At 33.6% G+C, this 13396-nt stretch overlaps 1 protein-coding gene across 4 annotated transcripts in view; it reads right to left on the minus strand.

Annotated features, from left to right (window-relative positions):
• Positions 1–1820: 1820 nt before the first annotated feature.
• sNPF-R (short neuropeptide F receptor) overlaps positions 1821–13396 on the minus strand; it is a 46465-nt gene continuing 34889 nt past the window's right edge. For 3 of the 4 annotated variants that reach the window (XM_070653849.1, XM_070653839.1, XM_070653831.1), the window contains exon 4: positions 9114–9384. The gene's annotated coding sequence lies outside the window, so the exon portion shown is untranslated. Of the gene's footprint in view, positions 2407–9113; positions 9385–13396 lie in introns of those variants that run through there. The other variant, XM_070653857.1, reaches the window with a different exon arrangement.

The following is a 13396-nucleotide window of genomic DNA, read 5'->3' on the forward strand; positions in this document are numbered from 1 at the left end:
GACAGGCAAAGCTTAAAGACAACTTAGATTTTGTATATAAAAGTCAACAAAAATCAACTCAATCTCACATTAAATTTGAATTTATAACAGAGTTTAAAAGTAAAAAAAAATCTTTTTAATAATTCTGTTAAATTTCATATAAAAATGTTTTTTATTAACCCGTTCTAACCGAACTCCTGAGCAATCATCTTGCTAGTGTGATCCTTATTATTTCGAAAATTTAGCAAAAAAGATTTATCAAAAATTTGAATTATCAACCAGAGTTGGCAGGACTTTGGAGTCCGGACTTTAAAAGTCCGAAAAGTCCCAAAAGTCCGGACTTTGAAAGTCCGGACTCCACTAAAGTCCGGACTTTGAAAGTCCGGACTCCACTAAAGTCCGGACTATGAAAGTCCGGACTTTTGGGACTTTGAGACTTTGACTTTGGGACTTTGGGAATTTTTGGACATTTTTTTTCGGTTACACTGCGTAACCCGAGCTAAAAAATTGAATTTTTTGACATTTTTTTCGGTTACACTGCGTAACCCGAGCTAAAAAATTGAATTTTTTGACATCTTTTTCGGTTACACTGCGTAACATGACTTGAAAAAGTGGTTTTTTGGACTTTGTTACGCGACGGGTTGGACTTTGGACTTTGGACTTTGGACTTTGGACTTTGGACTTTGGACTTTGGACTTTGGACTTTGGACTTTGGACTTTGGACTTTAGACTTTGGACTTTGGACTTTGGACTTTGGACTTTGGACTTTGGACTTTGGACTTTGGACTTTGGACTTTGGACTTTGGACTTTGGACTTTGGACTTTGGACTTTGGACTTTGGACTTTGGACTTTGGACTTTGGACTTTGGACTTTGGACTTTTTACTTTGGACTTTGGACTTTGGACTTTGGACTTTGGACTTTGGACTTTGGACTTTGGACTTTGGACTTTGGACTTTGGACTTTGGACTTTGGACTTTAGACTTTGGACTTTGGACTTTGGACTTTGGACTTTGGACTTTGGACTTTGGACTTTAGACTTTGGACTTTGGACTTTGGACTTTGGACTTTGGACTTTGGACTTTGGACTTTGGACTTTGGACTTTGGACTTTAGACTTTGGACTTTGGACTTTGGACTTTGGACTTTGGACTTTGGACTTTGGACTTTGGACTTTGGACTTTGGACTTTGGACTTTGGACTTTGGACTTTGGACTTTGGACTTTGGACTTTGGACTTTGGACTTTGGACTTTGGACTTTGGACTTTGGACTTTGGACTTTGTTGCGACGGGTTACGCAGTTTAACCGAAAAAATGTCAAAAAATTCACTTTTTTAGCTCGGGTTACGCAGTGTAACCGAAAAAAATGTCAAAAAATTCACTTTTTTAGCTCGGATTACGCAGTGTAACCGAAAAAAATGTCAAAAAATTCACTTTTTTAGCTCGGGTTACGCAGTGTAACCGAAAAAAATGTCAAAAAATTCACTTTTTTAGCTCGGGTTACGCAGTGTAACCGAAAAAAATGTCAAAAAATTCACTTTTTTAGCTCGGGTTACGCAGTGTAACCGAAAAAAATGTCAAAAAATTCAATTTTTTAGCTCGGGTTACGCAGTGTAATCGAAAAAAAAATATTAAAATACTTTAAAAAAAAAAAAAAAAAATTTGTATGGGACTTTTCGGACTCCCAAAGTCCCAAAGTCCGGACTTTCAAAGTCCGGACTATTCTAAAGTCCGGACTCCACTAAAGTCCGGACTTTGAAAGTCCGGACTCCACTTTTTTTTTTCAAAGTCCGGACTTTGAAAGTCCGGACTTTCAAAGTCCGGACTCCACTTTAAAGTCCTGCCAACTCTGTTATCAACATCAAGATTTTTCGGAATAAAAACAAATTTTTAAATTGATTCAAAATAATTTCCATCACTGACAAACTCACCCCAGCTTCATATTAATCTGTATCGATTCTCATTACATATATGGCCATGAGTCGGAAACTAACAAAAGTTTAGAGGACGAAAACAAAAAGGTCGTGGACAATATTGAATTTATCTTAGTGACATAATTTCTCATTACTTGTTCCTTCCAATAAAGCAGCTCCTATTATTTTATTACGGCTAAGAAATTGTCCACTTTCATATCCAATTGTGGTCGATGTTCACATTGAATTTGTGACAATAAGCTTCATTAAATTTGTGGATATTATTGAGCTTATGACTAAAATTAATTAATTTAAACACTTTTTTTACACCTAGATTCCATCATGGACAATATTTCTTGTTCCTACAATTTTTTTTGGTACTTAAATTAATTTTTATTACTAATTTTATTTTATTTTATTAACGTTGCAGATGTTTCTCGTTGAAATGATGAATCGGTTCCATTTTTATGATACTATAAAAAAAATCTTCAATTTTATGTTGCGCGTGCAGACACCCTAAATGATAAAGTTTAGAGACAATAACTCATCAGACTCTCTTTTTTTTTGGTTCAACCATTAAAATCATAAATTTTTCACGTAAATGAGTGTAATGCACAGTGAAATTAAATTAAAAATTAGCGAGAATGAGGACAAATATCGTTGTTGTTTTAATTATGAATCATAATTAGAATATAAGGTCAAAGTCATTTATGCTTATCATTTTAGTGATGCATTTGGATGTTGGGAGGTGACTGTTAAAGCTGTGTGTGGCTATTAAACTAATTAGTCGTATAATTATTCTTCGTATGGTCAATTTCACTAGAATCTGTTATTGGTGTCATAAAACTAGGGACTGAGCATATGTTATGCTACAGAATAAGGGGATGTTAACTACAAAGGAGCTGGGAATTAGAAACTGGCAGAATTTATCTAAAAAAAGATCCAATTCAGATCCAGAATAGGGATTTTTGGTCATTTTTGGTCATTTTGAATTATTTTGATCACTTCTGATCCATTGTTTTGTAATTTTTGGTCATTTTTATTCATTTCTGATAGATTTTTAATCATTTTTGACCACATTATGACGATTTATGAAGAGAATCACTTAGGGGTCACTTGGCATGATCAGGAGAGGTATGGAAGTGAGTTAAAGAGCTTATGCGGGTAAATGCGATCTAAACTATAGAAACAATGTGAAGAACTAAGTGAACTTTCCAAAATTCCTTCCATCTCGACTGTTTAAATCAGAAAAATAATTGTAATTGGCAAGCGGTAGCAAACGATAGAGCCAGCTTCAGACACCAACTGATGGTGGCCATGGATCACTCTTGGTCTATACTACCAGCAAAGTACAGTCAGAACTCGTAGTCGACTTAGATTTCATACAGAAAATCCAATTCTACTCGACTCGACTCACTTTTATTCAAGTAAATTCTACAAAAAAGAAGGAAGCCTTTACCATAAAGTCACATAAACAGTACACAAATGACCTCGAGTAATCCTCAAAGCATTAAAGCCACACAACAAACAAAAAAAACCGAGAGTAAAATCCTTATTTATGTAATCAATTTAAAGCAACTTTTCAAGCTTACGTAAACTTAATGGCATTGAACTAAAAGCATCCACAATCCTCAGCAACTTTAAAGACTACAGACATTTTAGTAAATATCCCTAAATTGGGACGTTCATATACCCGTAATAAATTCAAATTATGTGTCGCTTGCTCTGCTTTATAAAGACCAAAAGGCATCGCTTTCATGAACCATTGTTTCTCTGTCTTATGTCATGGAAATGTAAGAATGTTGGTAAACATCTATTGACAAATAAAAGCACACTAAGTGCTGTGCTCTATTCAAATTCATCATACTTAAATACACGATGAACATTCACACATTTAGGAACTAATAAAAGAAAATTTCATTTTCAACAATTTTTGTGGGAATTCAGCGATAAAAAAAAATGTATAACTGCTGGGTGAAAAACTGTTCAAAATTATTGCTTTATGATAGAGAGAGAAATAGTGAGAATAAGGAGGATAGAATGTTGCTTGAGAAGCGCATTTGGAACTTGACTTGATTATTAGCAATATCATGAATGTAATCTGTGATAATTATTAATTGTGATATTAAGATGCAATCAGATATATTAATAGGTAATAAGAGTGGAAATTTCAAGAAGATTGAGCAATTTAAGATGATTGCCGAATATTAGACGATTAATTGGAGTAATCGATCAAATATTCGACCTCAGGCTAGCGGAGATGTGACTTGTTGTCGGATTCGGTTTAAATTCAGCGGCATGTCAGATTCAACATGCTAGAGTCGAATCTTGGATCGATCAATTGTATGAATGACTATTTGAAAAAATGACACAGAACGCTTGAAGTGTGCCTTAAGACGGCCTCGTTTTGACTTTACGCCAATCTTACATTAAATCTGATCTTACATAGATCCGTTGCCGAATATTCCCAATCGTGACTTTTAAGATATTGACAGTGCCTTAGCGAGGTTTTTTCGCAAACTGCTAGTTTCTGTAACATACGATCCAAACCTCACCCCTCCTGCCTCTTTCTTCCTTTCTTTCGTTTAAAAGTAAGTTTTCAGCTAGCTTTAACTGTAAATATACTGAAAACTAGCACATTAATGAGCTAGTTACAAGCTCTTAGTCAGTGTGGCGTTGACATGGTTCGTATTCATAATGTATTTAGCACAAATCAATCTCTATGTATACAGTTCTCAAAATGTATTATTTGCTTGTTCAGTGCAATGTCCCTTACACAAGTGTGCGGTTTGACAAAGAGTTGATTCAACAGTTGTGACTTGACAGAGTTGATGAAACTTAGAGAGTCTGGACTACAGAAGTCCAAAAAGGCGCCTCCATTAGCGTTATTACTAATCCATGGCCCTGTCTTAGATGACGCTTAAAACTGGATCTTTTTTGGCTTCCTTCTGCAAATTACCAATTCCATGATGTCCCTTTGTACCATTGGGAGCCTTGACTTCAAAACACAGACTCTGAATCTCAACAAATTTCCCATCATTTCCTCAAAAAACCATCCCAAAACACCCAAACTGCTCACCAAAACAACTCCTCCCCAAAATAAAACAGCTCCAACTTTTACTAACTGTAAACTTGTGGTAAAGTAAACGATTATTTTTTTTACATATTAAGGAGGTTCTGAGATATCTCAATCGTTGCAATATATAATAAGATACTTACTAGAACATGAAACAGCTTCATGTTGCTTTAGTAAATATCTCTTTAATGCATAAATATGAAGAGCTTCTCCTTCACGTTTATTACTAGGTGTAGTTAGGAAGTGGTGTGTGATAGCTTGGAATTTTAGGGTGTTGTAGATGAAATTGGGGTTTGATAGGTGGGATTGGGGTCTGAAAGGTGGAATTGGGGGTCTGTTAGGTGAGATTGGGGTCTGATAGCTGTGATTAAGGTCTGATAGCTTGGATTGGGGTCTGATAGCTGGGATTGGGGTCTTGGAGCTGTCTTAAGTACCAGAGCTCGACTTGGATTTTGTATAGGAAAATCGACTCAAGTCTCCTCGACTTCATTCGCTCTGTTCGGAGTGCTAAGTACCATTAAGTGGGGGTAGGGACCAGAATGTAGATTCTAAATGTTACGTAAAATACGTACGTCCCCTTATTTCTATATCATGCTTCATGAATTTTGTTTATGCCAAAGTATATTCTCATTTAGTATTTATCATGAGAGTAAAATTACATGCAAAGCATTATGCTTTAGATCTTGTAGAAAATGAAAATGTTTACATACTTTTTTTTTGTTATCTTGAGTAAATTTAACGATATAAAAAAACACCAGAAGAGTTAATTTACTAAATTGAAAAGAAAAACTTCCGCATAAATAACATGAAAAATGAAGGAAGAAAGAAAATCTCGTTGGACTTATGTTTTAGACATTCTGACAAGGCTTGATGGATAATCAAATTATGCATCAAGGATAAATTGAATCAATTAATCATTATGGAAAGTTGAAAGGTATGATATTGATGATAATGGAAAATTAATGTCAGGTATTATACACTGGGGAGTGTTTATTGATTATTGTTGCTAATTTTTTTTATTCAGATCAATAGGTTTCATGACTGGATATTAATTTTTTAATGGTTTGATTTTTGATGACTTTAAATAGATTGTTTTGGATCAATGAGTGATTATTGGAGGTCAATTGGGGTAATATTTTTAAAATTGATGATTAAATGATGGATCGGGGTTGGATGATTTTTGGATTAAAATTAGTAGCATGCTTCTTAATGATCTTTGAGCTTTTTTGCTGTCGCAAATGTAACAGAATTCATGTTATTCTGTTTTGTACTTAAAAAATCATTTGTTATTAGTAGAATCAGACACTAGCGACATAAAAGGAAGAATAACAATCCATATACGGTGTCCCGAAGCAGAGTTGGTAGGAATGTTAGAGTCGGACTATAAAATGATGTTCTGTCTTGTCTTTCCCAAACTTTCAGTCTTGACGAATTCTCAAAACAGAGACCAGGAAGCCTTAGTCTCAGCATTGGGAGCCCTAATGTCAATATGGAGTCCATACCAAGTTCATACAGATTCTAAATATATTTAGAACAATATGTGTCTATCCTTGTACCACCTGGAAGCTGTTTTAGACACCTGGAGTCCATAACAAGTCTAATATGGTCTAAAGAAGTCCATACAAATTCTAAATGAATTTTAAACAAAATATGGCTAGCCTTGTTCCACCTGGAAGTTTTTTTTAGACATATGGAGTCCATACCAAGTCTAACCTAATCTAATGAAGTCCATACCAAGACCATACAGATTAGAAATTAATTCAGAGTACCATGTGACTAGCCTTGAGCAACCTAGAAGTTCTGTTGACATATGTAGTCAATGTAAAGTCCATACAAATTCTAAATGAACTCCGATTAACATGTGACTAATCTTGTGTCACCTGGAAGCTCTTTTCGACATGTAAAGCCCATACCAAGTCCATACATATTCGTAATAAATTACGATAAACATGTAGCTAGCCTTGTGCAACCTGGAAGTTCTTCTGACATCTCTTCTATTGAAGTTTGATCGAAAAATGTTCAATAAATTCTCCCTAGCCTAGCAACTTACACAAACCACACCAGAATCCCATCTCTCTAACCTCAGGGCTACCTTTGACTTGTTGAGAGTTAAATTTAGATTTTCATTCATAACTAGCAACAGATGCAATTCATTACTCTTTGATGAATTCATTCAGCATTAAAATCAGGTCAACATTTGTCTTACTTTCATCTATCAAACGATAAATGCAGCATGTTCCAATAATAAACAAAAATAATTTTTGACCCAGATAAAATCTGGTAAATTAAAATTCAGTCAATAAGTTCTAAGTAAGGAACGAAAAAGTTTCAAATTTCATCCGATATTTCGTAAAGGAAATAAATCTTATTTTCAAAGTAAATAAATTTTATGAAACCGTGCAAGATGTAAATCCTCTTTATCCTTAGGAGATAAAGGTATAGTCGACTGAAATGGAGGGAAATCACTGTATGCGATATCCCAAAATTGAATAACTGACTTTTGAAATTTTATTTATAAATGGAAAAAAAATCTTTAGGCTTTAAATTGTTTTTTTGAATTTTTTTTTAAGGATGGAGGTTTTAATGGGATGAAAATCTGTTGGGGATTTAAATTACATTTTTTGTGTATAATTTATTTTCTATAAGCAGTTAGCTTTTTGAAGGTGGAAACAGGAAAGGAGAATAATGAAGTTTTAGATCGATCTGGATTATGGAAGCAAATATGAAGTCGACGAAAAGTGCCTATGGCTAGGAGCATTTTAATATTTGACCTCAATAAAAATTGTGAAAAGAACGTTCATAATCTAGCATGAAGGCTCATTAAAGATTCTGAAGACCGATACCAAAAGACTGGGCTGTCTTCACATATCGAAACATCGAAGAAGTCCTTTACAATCTAGGGTTTTGGTTCCGATTTTAGTCTCTAGAACTCCTAAAAACCAAGACTTAGAGAAACCTTAGATCCACTCACATGCTGTACATTATCTGGGCTATCTTAATGTCATGCAACTCCCAAGCTAATTTTCCTAGTTTTTTTGTCATTCGAAGAAGCATTAACAACTACTTTTCAGGTATTTGCTACCCCTGTAATGTAGTTAGGCATTGTGTAAATTCATGTGATATCGACAACATTCAATTTAATGATTGAGAAATCCAATTCCTGATGGGAATCGAACCCATGGAAAGTGAGTAACAATTGAGTCTTGAGAATTATAGCTTGACAATCGAAATATATTGACGAATAAAGTCAATTTAAGTTTAGAAAGTAAAGCGTGTAACCTCAATGTATCCATGGAATGTGATTGAGAAACCAAGTCTGTTGCCTAAGCACTTAGTCATAGAGTCCTTATGTTTGAACTGGCATAATGGGTTATAAATGATTCGATGCCTCAGATTAGACATCACGTAGAATTCTCAATCTTTTAGCTATGCTCTTGCTTGATTTTACCTTATATCAACCAGATTATGTCCTAAAGCATGTTTAAAAATAGATATCGTCCTAAACTTCAGGTCTAAATGCAGAAAAACTGTATTTCTGCAGTTTAAGACGAGCTATAAGGTGTAGCCAAAATCTGCAGGCCTACAGCCTTGGACGAACGATAAGGTACCGTCAAAATATACAAGTCTGTGTAGCTAAAACTCAGGAGATTCAGCTTTGTGGTTCTTGGTCGACCTCTAATGAAAAAGTATCAATTTTTTATCAGTTAATTCCAATTTAATTCATCAACAACATTCTCATTCTCTCTTCAAAATCATTAAAGGAACTAAAGCTTTAAAATTCATAAAATAAAGTTGTTTGCACGCATATAAATTGAAGATTTTTTTTTTGCACGTCTTTCATCTTAAATCTGTTAATTCCCTTCATAAATTTTAGTAATTTTTCTTTCATTTTCTTCTTAAAATTTTTTTTTTTCACATCGTACAAAAGAGAAAAATTTTCTTTTAAGCTTCTACAGCACATGATACATTATAATTCGTTTTCTTTTTCTTAAAAATTATTAAAATAAGCAATTTTTTTTGTTGAAATATTCTACATTTTATGTAATCATTAAATTGTATTAATCTATCATTATTTAACTACATTTTACTTACAGACCTAACGAGGAGATTTATTTATTACTTATTAATTTATTTTTATCGCCCCACATCCAATCCAATCAGCTTAAATTATTTTTTTTAAATATTTTTATTTATTTTTGTTCAATTTTTAATTCAATTTGCATTGAAATTCAACGCATGCTGGAACCAATCTGCGTTTTATTTGATATATATTTTGTTGTTGTTGTTGCTTGCTGTCGCTGTAGTCATCGAGTACCATTCACAGATTTTATTTATTTATTTTTTTTTGTTGTGTGTAATTCAGTCTTCATTTTAACGATTTTTATTTTTACAAATTAAAGGAAAATGCATTTAACGATCTGGAATGAGAGCAGATAAGAAGAAATTAATATTGAATTATTGGTAAATTGTTATTTTAAGCTGAAATAATAAAATCAATTGATGAATGTTTGTTGGATTTAATTTGGGCATGGATGATGTAAAATGATAATAAAGCAGAGCTCGAAGCTAAATTGAGTCGACTTAAAACATGTTGACTTCCCTTGAATGCACCTGGTGGCGTGATGAATGTAGCATATTGACCACGTATCGTCCGAGAAACCCAAGTTGAATAGGGCACGAGTGGAACTGGCCCAATTCATTAATACGGTCCACTAGTCCAAACACGTCAGGAAGTGTGTGTATAAAAAAATTGAAACTCACTGTTCTAGACCAAATGAAACTTAAATTTAATTTTGATCAGACCAGCTTAATTGAGCTTAGTATTCATATTCATATCGTAAGTCACTTTTCATAAAATCCATAAAAATGACAGAAAATCCTTCCTTGATATGACTTTACAAGGGTTTCTGATTAACCGCGTTTTTTCATAACCGCTGTTATGCTGTTATGAAAAAACTCAAAACAGCTGTTAACGCGGTTAACAGCGGTTATTGTGAATTTTTAATAATATCACAATTTTACTATGTTAATGAGCTTTTCATTGATATATTTTCTTTTTATTTGCCTCGTATGGTCAAATTAGGTTGCTTAAACCTACAAAAGTAAAGAAATTAATCAAAATCAAAGAAAAAGAATAATTTTTAATGATTAAACTCCAAAATTATTTTTTTCTATTGAAAATCCATAAACATAAAGGCGTTTGATGATATATTTGAATGCAATGCTGTTAATTTTGTACAAAAATGTGCAAAACGTAAGAACACTCTTTTCGCCACAACTAGACCGAAATTTTCCTGAATTTTTCAAGGCAAGCTGGACAGAAGTTGCACGTAACTCTAAGACAATAGCAATATTTTGAAGAAAAAAAATTCCGAAATCTTTTAAGTTTTTTTAAAGGAATTCTAGCCTAAAATTTTCATCCAAAACTCGCATTTTCTTACAAAAGAAGAAAGATCTCAGAAGGAAATTAATTTTTTTTATTAAAAGTCTTCAAAATTTTCTTTTTTAAAGCCTTTCCATATAAAAGTGCTGTTAACTGCGGTTAATTTTCAATAACCGCTGTTTTGCGTTAACCGCATTTTCAGGTAAAAAATCGCTGTTATGCTGTTAACGGTTAACCGCTGTCAGAAACCCTAGACTTTACAAATGTTAGATTGACGCCCCTTTTGAATTAAATCCAAATCCTTTTCTTAAAAATTTAATTTTTTCATTTTTTGAGGATACCATCCGATAAAGACTTTCTAAAGCCTTCGCAAATAAATGAAAAATCAACATCCTGAGGAGCTTTTCAATTTTAAATCTGTAATAAAATGATGAATATTTTCTCGCATAAATCAAAATTCACTCTTTTATGTAAGAAAGTGGAGCCTTTGAATATCAAATTACGTAAGGCTATATTTTCAACCCCAATTTTTGAAACCAGATACATTTTTGCTCAACCACATCTAGGTCAATAAACCAAGAAGTATCTAAGATACAGAAATGTATATTTGAGGACCTGAGACATTTGACAATTCAGTCAAGAATTTGACATCAATAAAACTGAAGTATATCGAAAATCAGCAAGATTTAACCCTATCCCGGGTGCCAGTTTATGTATTGGATAAGAAATATGCTTTCATGGTGCAAGTAATACCACCACGGTACCTAAAAATGGCCTCTTTGCCGGTTAGGGTAACAAATTTCAAATGGTCTCTTGCGAGAATCGAACCCACTTCCTCTCAGATATCAGACCTGATGTCGAGTACCCCGGCTGGCTACTCGATAACACAAGTAGGCATAAGTCTTACTCGCACTGACAAATTCACCTATATAAAGCTCAATACCCAAAATTCCACCCTATTAAGACACAACATCACCCAAAAATCAAGTCATGCAATTACATTTCAATATTCTTCCTCACTTACTATCCATAAATAACCCACAAAAAAAGTGTGACATGTGTCTAACAAGCACAAAAAACTTAAAAAAATAATAATAAGGAAGGTTGTAAGGCAAAACGACCGAAGCTTCCCCTCATTTGTATCACTTTTTATGTGCACAGTAAATAACATTATACAACAACAAGCAAGCATTAACGTATCAACTTTCATAGAGAAGTAAATTTTCCTATATCGACAATAAATTGTGAAATGAAATGCAAATATTTTCCACAAATGACACTAAAAATAGCTTTTTTTTTTTGTTGGTGCTTGTTTGCTATGGATTTTGTTTCTATTCGAATAGATTCCTTATGCTGAATAAAATATTATTGGTTTCTACGGCAGTTGAACTTTTGATGGCAAATATGATTGTAATAAAATTTGACACGTGTTGAATAAGAAGCTTGCAGCATAAATGTCAAAACCATAAAAAAAATTTTAATCACATGGGTATTGTTTGTAGGAATTTCGGAAGCCATTTGATTTGATGAATTTCGCGAATTTGTACTGGAATGGTGGAAAAAATGTCAAAAGCGTGAGGAAATGTTCAGGCTCCACGTGATCTTAAGATACATAATTTCACGTTTATGAATTTTTTGTGAATTTATTGTTGCTTACGTAAGTCATCATGTGGCTATTTTGAGGTTGTAAGAAAGATTGTAGGAATTGTTATGACTGCATACAGATCTTGGGAATTGTGTCATATGAAAATGGGGTGATTAAGGGGAATTTTGAGGTGTGTTTAATCATAGAGTGGGATTTAAGCTATAGAATATAAAATATAATGTAAGGTGTGCGCAACCTTTTGTTTTTCGCGTTCCAACTAGTTTGAAAGACTCGACCGAAACCGCACACCCGAGTAGACAATAAATATGCTTAAGAAATTGAGCATGTCCAGTTATATTGATTCAGTATACTTATGAGCACGCTCTGGGAAAGTACGCTCATTTAAGTGAGTACGCTCATTGCTTGTTAGGTCCCTCCACACATAGATAACCAACCATTTCATTAGATATAACAATAATAATGCAAATAAAAATTAAAAACACCGCATAAAATTTAATTTAAAAATGCTATGTTACAGCGACTTACCACTCATGACAGATCGCAATGAATCAAGTCAACAAGAAATGAGAAATGTGAAAAGATGTCATAATGGTGCAGAAAATTTATTAAATAAATTAACTTTTTTTTCTCCTTTCATTCGCATTGCACTCATGAGAAATATATATATGGATACTGAGAGTAAGCTGTGAAGAAAGCTTTGATGAATATCTAGATTAATTGAAGTAGATTGTTGTGGACAGGGGTGTGTTTTTGGTTGAGGATGGTTGAGGATGTATGTACAGCTTCTTATATATCCAATGAGTGACACAACTAAGTGTCAGACAATCCAAAAGTACAGTAAGTACAGGACTGTGAAGATTTTGTATGAAAAGTACAGTAAGTACAGGTAGTGCAGTACTGTACAATGGAGTGTCTGACCCTTGGGTGCAACATAGTTGCTAGGATCTATCAATGATACTTTATTGAAGGAATAATAAGCTTGGCAACTCGGAAAAGGTTGTCAGAAAGGCAGAATATGAAATTTTCTGCAGTTTATCACTCTAGCTTGTCACTATAAAGTGTCAAAGCAGTAATTTAAGCCTATCATCTATCAAACTTCAATTAACATCCAATTTCAACATTTTGATGACTTTTGGAATCGTAAAAGGATTTAATCCGATATACCTCAATTCTATATACGCAAATAGCGCTAGACTGAACAGCATTGAATTCATCAAGGACATAGGCATTCTATAGAAGCTTTGGGATGGATTAACAGATCATTGATCACAGTGCCGAGTTGCTTTTAGCAATCCTAATACCTCAATACTAGCATACGCATCCCAACTCATTACATACAGCAACAACTGATGGAAATTCCATCAAATCCCATCAAATTCCATCAAAACTCTCATCACCCTTTGATGACATCCGCTCTGGATGACTTTTTAAAAGTAAAAAA

This window comes from Chironomus tepperi, unplaced genomic scaffold, assembly GCF_022539635.2.
Source record: "Chironomus tepperi strain 1889 unplaced genomic scaffold, CSIRO-AGI_Ctep_v1 contig_8, whole genome shotgun sequence".
In the NCBI taxonomy this organism is placed as follows: domain Eukaryota; kingdom Metazoa; phylum Arthropoda; class Insecta; order Diptera; family Chironomidae; genus Chironomus; species Chironomus tepperi.